Source organism: Mustela nivalis (assembly GCF_964662115.1).
Source record: "Mustela nivalis genome assembly, chromosome: 8".
NCBI classification, from domain to species: Eukaryota; Metazoa; Chordata; class Mammalia; order Carnivora; family Mustelidae; genus Mustela; species Mustela nivalis.
This window is the reverse complement of record NC_139027.1, coordinates 90174822-90183000: the sequence shown is the minus strand read 5'-3', so window position 1 is coordinate 90183000 and position 8179 is coordinate 90174822. Positions and strand designations below refer to the sequence as shown.

At 41.6% G+C, this 8179-nt stretch overlaps 1 long non-coding RNA gene across 1 annotated transcript; it reads left to right on the top strand.

The window, feature by feature from the left end:
- Window positions 1-2451: 2451 nt before the first annotated feature.
- Window positions 2452-6557, top strand: LOC309871360. The gene is made up of 3 exons (XR_014315238.1): window positions 2452-2515; window positions 4737-4817; window positions 6454-6557. It is a non-coding gene; the product is annotated as an uncharacterized lncRNA (long non-coding RNA).
- Window positions 6558-8179: the final 1622 nt, after the last annotated feature.

Here is an 8179-nt window from a genome sequence, read left to right as displayed (position 1 = left end):
TGGCTGCATAGTATAATATATATATATATATATATATATATATATATATATATTTTTTTTTTTTTTTAAAGATTTTATTTATTTATTTGACAGAGATCACAAGTAGGAAGAGAGGCAGGCAGAGAGAGAGGAGGAAACAGGCTCCCTGCTGAGGAGAGAACCTGATGTGGGGCTCGATCCAAGGTCCCTGGAATCATGACCTGAGCCGAAGGCAGAGGCCTTAACTCACTGAGCTACCCAGGTGCCGTATATTATTATATATTTAAAGTTGCTAAAGCTTAATAGTTCTTAGCACAAGAAAAAAATGTGTATGTTTGGTGATGGATGTTAACTAGTCTTAGGGTGATCATTTCACAACAGATAAAAATATGGAATTTTTATGTTGTACGCCTGAAACTAACATGTGTCCATTATATGTCAGTTTCTTTAAAAAGTAATTGATATTTTATTTTTTTAAAAATTATTTATTTATTAGACAGAGATCACAAGTAGGCAGAGAGGCAGGCAGAGAGAGAGACAGGAAGCAGGCTCCCTGCTGAGCAGAAAGCCCAATGTGGGCTTGAACCCATAACCACTGAACCAGCCAGGCACCCCAAAAGTAATTTATATTTTAAAGAGAAAGACTATGGCACCTGGGTGGCTCAGTCAGTTAAGCGTCTGCCTTCGGTTGAGATCTTGATTTCAGGGTCTTGGAATGAACCCTGGCATCAGGCTCCCAGCTCAGCAGAGAGCTGGCTTCTCCCTCTGCCCCTCCTCCCACTTGTTCTCTCTGTCTCTCTCTCTCAAATAAATAAAATCTTAAAAAAAAAAAAAAAGTAAAGAGACCAAAACAAAGTCTGGAAGGATGTGAATCGCTGTGTTAAAATTAAGAAGAAAAAGCTGTTTCTATTTTGAGAAGAGCCTCTTTGAAATGTATAATTAAAAGAAATAAAATGCCTTTAGAGTTAGGCAACAGGAGAGAATGGTCTTGGTGAGGGGCCCCCTTTCCCATAATCTTAGGAAGTGAGCAGACCCCCTGATGTCCTGTGTGTGTTCCCCTGCAGTAATACGGCCTCTTATTCTTTCTCTGATCTTATTTTTCTATGTAAAATGTGGTATCAGTGCAATCATTTTTTCTTTCTGGTTTGATTTTCAGGAAGATTTCAACGTCGATCACTTTGTGTCTGACTGTAGGAAGCGTGTCCAGCTAGAGGAACTAAGAGGAGATCTGGAACTCTACTATAAACTTCTTAAAATAGCCATGGTCGAGCTCATCAACAAGGATTATGCAGATTTTGTCAACCTTTCCACAAACTTGGTAAACCTGAAATTCACAAGTCCTACACACACACACACACACACACACACACACACACACACTTTCTCTCTCCTTCATATTTATTAAAAGGGCAGAGTTTTTAGAAACCTTTCAGTTGATTACCCCACCAACCCCACCAGAAACTTGAAGAAATTACCAATTTCATTAATAAAAGAACTAAACTTTTTGGAATACATTTTTTTGTTTTAGTTTTTATTCATTTAAGGTTGCTCTAGTTTGATTATGTTTCAAATTCATTAGTCAACAGTGAAAAGTAAAGGATAATAATACCCAAGGGGTTGTTTTATTAGTTGCTAAGTGATTACCCTGAAGTCTTCCTTGATTTAGACTAATTTGTAGGAGCAAATGTCCACCACTCTTACAATGTTTAATTTACTCCCAGGTATATCTGTTAGCCAGAGCTAGGTTGAGGGAACATTGGCCAATATTGATATTTAAAAAGTTTGGTTTTATAAAAATATAAGAATGATTTGCAGTGAGCTTATCAATTGTTTGTAAAAGCCGTTTAGAAATGTTGAATTTTGTTCCTTGGCAGAAAAGTCTCCTTGTTGATGCTTCATTTTGTTTTAAATCTGTTTGTCCAGAGAAGCACAGAAAGTTGCAGCTCCGTGGGAATTTCAAGAAGCATTAAAATTAATGATGCACATTTGCTTTTGGGAAATATACCACTAAGATAAATATCCCAATAGGATTAAAAACCTAGAAAATTTTACTTCTGTTTAATTTCTATTTTTCTCAAGGCTTATAATAATGTTTAAGAGAGACGTAGCCCGTCAGACTTTCACATCAGCTGGCTGAGTATCATCAATTACAGACAGAGAACTGTTCACCTTCTGTGAAAATTTTTCACATTCATTTAAAATGTCATCTAAAGGCAAATTGTTCTTAAGGAAACTTTCGTTTCTCCTGACTTCCCTTATTTTTATAGTTTCATGTATTTCAACAGATTTTTTTCATATTCTATGAACAACATTAATGGCCAAATAACACTTCTGTTGTTTAGCTAGTTATGTAGCAAAATACGGTTGTGCCAAAAAAAACAAGTTAAATCTGGTTCTGCTTTGATCGTTAAATAGATACGTCACTATTACTCCTTATCGTGATGTGTTTGTGCCAACCTGGTTTTGCCTTTAGGTTGGCATGGACAAAGCCCTCAATCAACTTTCTGTGCCTTTGGGACAGTTACGAGAAGTTCTGGTAAGTCCCCAATTAATGAAAACAGTCTGCTGTGACGCCTGTTGTCCTCGTCGGCTTTTCTCTAAGAATTATTTTCATCTGTTAGTTTGGTGGTACTGGTGGTTGTATTTTAACGGTTCATGATTATAATATTCACCTTCAGAAGAGTTGTAAATGATTTTGTTTTTGCATATGCTAAAAACCTAAAAAATCATGTTCGATTTGAAGAAGACATATTCTCAGAGTAGACAACCTTAAAATGTCAGGGGAGAGGAAGCATATTTCCAAATCCAACTTATTAATGCCACTTTGGTCATATGTAAGTGGTTTCTAACTTACGAATGACTTGTATTTTAACAGTTTGTAATCTTGTAAATATCCCCCCCCACCCCACGTAATCTACGTGTGGTTAGGTTCCTGGGCTGATCTACAAAAACTGTGTAATCCCTAATGGAACTGAAGGATAATATCAATAAAATGTAATACTTAATAAATGTTACATTTGCATGTTCTCTCAGAAAAATCTCTGTTGTGGGAATGGGACTCCCCACCTCTAAGCCATTGGGAATAGGAACTCCACCTGGGTGAACAGTGGAGGGGCAGTTGTGGCATCACTTCTTACAGAAAACTGTGCTGCCCTGTCTCCCCTCCCGCCCCCCCCCATCTGTGTCTGGTGCCCTGACTTACGGCCTCTGTCCATTCTGATGCCCTGTCGTAAACTTGTCATAAACGACACCATCCTTCCTTGTGTGTCTCCTCTAGCTTGAGTGGCCTCTTGCGTCCCTCCCCTAAGACAGTGCCTGCATCCTAGAGAGAATATAAGGAGAACATAATTTAAGTGAAGACACAGTACATGGTTAGAACCAAGAAAAATGCGGAGTAATGGAAATATCAGTGCTGAGAAGCCTAGGGGAGGGGCAGGCAGGAAAGAGTTCGTGAAACAGGTAAAAATCTTGAGTTGTGCCTTGAGGTAGCCAATACTTTCCATGGTTTATGTCTCATTTGAATTTTACAAAATCTTGTTAATGATACTTTTCCTTGGAATGGAAGGGATTTTCATGGTCCGCTGTTGGATTCCACACCAGCCGCTGTGGGGCTCTCCCACTGCCTCCTTGGTGTGCCTCTTCCTCCCGGGGCCTCATAGTGGTGTTGTTTCCCAAGCCTAGCCTTCCTTTGGCCTCCCACTCTTCTCTCGAACCCCCTTCCTGGAGGCAGATTTGCTCTACTCACACAGGCTCCCGTCCCGCCTCACCCCCTGCCATCACCGTATCCCCTCCCTTTTCCATGGCCTGTTTTTATGGCCACTTTGGTCCTGCTCAGCCACAGGCCTGACCTGCCTTTCTGGTCCCAACTCTGAAGCTGTTCTGTGAGATTCTCAGACCACTGAGGGATATGACTATATCTGCCTTCATTGCATCCCTGTAGGCTGCCACAATACTGACGTCCAGGAGGTGTTTCATAATGTTGATGGAGTGAATTAATTCACCTTCCTGTGGAATTTTTGTGATATGCCTACTTCATTCTAGTTGTTTCTGTTAACCTTTGTTTTGGCCCTAATTCCTAATTATCTCTTTATTCATTAGCTTCTGGACATGTTTCTCTACCTCTGTGCTCTGCCTTTTTCTGGTCTTCTGTTCTTCATTCTTGATTCCTGGTATTTCCATACCCACATTTCATCATCATGCATCAGTGCTTTGACATTCTTTCGTTCTCCAAAATATGCAGAATCTAAAGACTTCATCTCAGTGAAGTTGGCCCTCCATTCCTATTTCTGCTTCTCTCCAGAAGGAAGCCTGCAGTGCACATGGCTGTGTGCCTGTCTGACCCTGCCCCTGAGTGTGTGTGCACTTACATCTGCTCCCCATCCCCTCCCCACCTCGGCAGCTGTGTACACATGGCTTTCAGAGTCCGATTCGAGCCCCGTCGCATTTCCAGACTCTCCTGTACTTTGCTTCATATTATCTGTTCTCCATTCTAAGCCCCCTCATCCCCATAACTTTCAATGTATATGTCATTCTTCTTCTGGCCATGCGACCCTGCCTTCATGTCATTATGCCCCCAGGTCATGAGTCCCCTCAACAGTAACTGTGTCTGGTATATCATGTTTTTTTTTTTTTCTAGTCAATATCTGCATAGTACTGGCGCACAGGTATTAATTTCTGTGGAATTGAATGAGATGTAGGAAATTGATAATGTGACAAAACAATGTCTGTAATACATTTTCTTTATTATTCTTTTAAAGAGTCTCAGGTCATCAGTCAGTGAAGGAATTCGGGCAGTAGATGAACGAATGTGTAAACAAGAGGACATAAGGAAGAAAAAGGTACCCTCCAGTAGATTTCTTATGCTGCATGCCAGTTGAAGCCCTCTCCTCTTGTCTCCGCGAACTTGTCAGCACTATTCAGCTTTTTTTCTTTTTTTTTTTAAATTTAGCTTTTTTTCAAAGCTCTCACGCATGTGCATTTTATGCATTATGTCACGTTATCTACCTGAAATAAGAAGACAGAATTTCAGAGGTACCCACACGATCTCAAGATCACCCACTTTTTCCAGAACAAGAAACAGTGATAACTGTTGTCGGTGCAGCGCTTGACAGTTAACGACTGTATAAATTGTCAGCGGCCCTGTAAAGAAAATAGGCCTATATTAGAGACTAGGGGAGAAGTGGGCTTTCCAAAGCAAACTCAGGATTCTGCCGTAGGTTTGCTGTTATTTTCTGATCCTGTGTTCTTTATGTTCTGGTGTTCACTTTAATTTTTTCAATTCCCAGTAGTTAGCATGCGGTGTTGGCTTAGTTTCAGGTGTGTGAGACAGGCAACGGCTCTGTACATCTGAGGGCTCACCCCGGCAGTGTGCCCCTTAGTGCTATCTCCAGTTCCAAGTGTCCCCGATATCATTCATGATCATAACGATGTAGGGGCACAGCGGGCATTGGGAGTCTGGGCTTCTGACTCTCGCCTGCTGCTCTGTACAATGTTTTCTATGTGTATTATTAGCATATTTGTTAAAATCTCAGTGGGGAGAAGCCTGTTTGAGGGACCTTCTGTTTAATTCGCCTCTGGATCTCCTCACAGCTTTTGTCCAAAGAATGCTTGTCGTGCGCTTCCAGACAAAACAGTAAGCTTTGTGAGAGCAGGGTGTATTTCTTGCTTTATTTTCTCGTGCCCCCCCACCCCCCGTCGGAATGAATATTGAGCTCCCAGGGGTGTTCATTATTATTATTATTTATTGAATGGATGACTTTGTATTTTTTTGTTCTTTAAGGATGAGAGTTTTCATAATGTCCCTCAACCTCTTTGATAATATTTGTAGTGTAAAAGGTCTTTAATGATTTGGTGCTTGGGCATATAGGTATATGCACATGTAAACTGAGAGGGCCAGTACAATCGGAAGCCAAAGTTAAAACATGAATAAAGGGCCATAAGAAAACAAATGGAGGGGCGCCTGGTGGCTCAGTTGGTTAAACGTCCGACTCTTGATTTTGGCTCAGGTCATGATCTCAGGATCATGAGATTGAGCCCCGCATTGAGCTCTGTGCTCAGCAGGATGTCTGCTCGAGATTCTCTCTCTCCCTCTGCCCCTCCCCTGCACGCGCACATGCAGTCTCTCTCTCTCTCAAATAAACAAATCTTTTTTAAAAAAATAGGAAAGAAATGCCCATAGAAAGATTCAGGATGGGGAAAAAAAGAAATAAGAGTATAGAATATGAGAAAGCAAAGTCTAGGGTTTTTTTTTTCCTCTATAAACTTGCAATAGAATATGGAAGTATGCTTATTCTAGAACTAAGATTTGCATTCTTGAGAATTCTGTGTTTCATAGAAATATTCAAAATATAGCATGCCCTATATATTTGAAGTTAACTTTTGGTCTTATATTTTCCTGCATTTAGCATGGGAAATAAAGATGATTAAGAGTAAAGATGGTGACGTTTTTTGTTTGCTTAATTTTTATTTTTATAGATGTGTGTGTTGAGGCTTATACAAGTTATTTGATCAGTTGAAAAGATTGAAAAAATCTTAAATTCACAAAGTTCGAAAGAAACCTCTGCACTAGAAGGAAGCAGGTAAGCATTTTTATTTTTTTAACTAAGTAGCACATAAATTAATACTTCACATCCAATCTAATTAGGCGGGGACGGCTTAGTTAGAATTCATTTCTGAACAAGAAGAAAATCCAGGTTTGTGGCTAGAATGTAGCTCCAGGAGAGTGGAGAGCATGAAATGGTGAAATCTATAACACGTTCCTATAAACCCTTTGGTTATAGACCACAGTTCCAACACGTCATTATGCTTGCAGTGTAAATGTATATTTGGAATCACCTTCCCTGAGGACTAGCAAAGTCCTGTTGATCTTTAAGGCATACCTACCATTCATCTTGGTTTTTCTCCATCTCATTTTTTTTCCTAGACATGCCCAGAGTATTACCATTGATGTATTTTGCACCAGCATTACATTATTATGAAACAGTATAGGACATATCCAGTTGAAATTTACAAACAGGAAAGAAAAAACTTATGAAATAGGAAAAAGATGATGGCTCTCTTTGTTATACTGTGATTGTCTTGTTCCCTTCCTGGTGTGAATTTTCAATCAGCCAGGGTAGATGAGTGACTCAGAAAATGAGTAGTTAGGTCCTGTCAGCACTGTGAGACGCACAGTGGTGCAGTGGGAGTAGCCGGGGCTGGTCCTACACATACCAGCTGGGCTGCCTGCGTCAAGGTCGCCTGGTGCCCTGAGTGCTCTGTTGTGTGACGCTAACAGTCCCTCCCCTTGCAGGCGGAGTTAGGTTTCTAAATTTTAGGAATTAAGGTTTTAGATTTGGAAGGAACTTGAGAGACCATATGCTCCACATGTCTCATGATGGAGATTAAGAACGGACACATCCCAAAGGAAGCGATTCTCTGGTCCTAGGTCTCTGTCCCCTTTCACATCAAGGCATTCAACTAAGTGGTCAGCCTCCACTGTGCTTGTGTCTCTAGCCCGTTGCACTCGTGCTTCTGCCCCATTCGTCCACACTTAGCAGACAGTCTGCACGCGGCCCTTCTGCAGCCCGTGTGTCTCCAGCGGCTCTGCTTCACTGCGGCCCTTGGCAGCGCCTGCAGCCCCTCCAGCCCCTCCAGCCATGTCCACGTTCGGCCCCTGGAGAGCTGGCCCTCCAGTGTTCTTCCCGTCTTTGCTGTTGCTGCTGTGCTCCTCGGATAGAAACACCTCAGTGAGCTCTGTGTCTACAATCCTGTCCCTTTGCAACACTGTCCTTGATAAACAGACATTGTGCGCTTTCTTGCTCAGAATTACCTTGGAGGACTTTTTTCTCCAGAAGAGCAGCTCTGAGCTCTAGAGTCAGGAAAGCCAGAGCAGCGTCAGCGCACAGTAAATCCATCATGCTCTGCCAGACCCAGAAATGCCGAGAAAAGGATAAATAGGAAATGCGCATGGGATCAGTCAGTAGAGGTTGGGATTAGGCTTCTGCACTGTTCGTGCCAAGCGCTTGCCTTCCCTCCACACCAGTTCTGATGCTCTGGGACGGGGCACACCATGGCAGGTCTCCAGAGATTTTGGGTTTTCTTACAGTGTGTTTCCTCACTACCTGACTGCCCATCCTCAGATGTGGGATGCCTCATAGAGCCCAGCAGGGACTTTGGGGTCTTTGTTGTGTTTTTTTTTTTTTTCTTTCACTGTTCGACT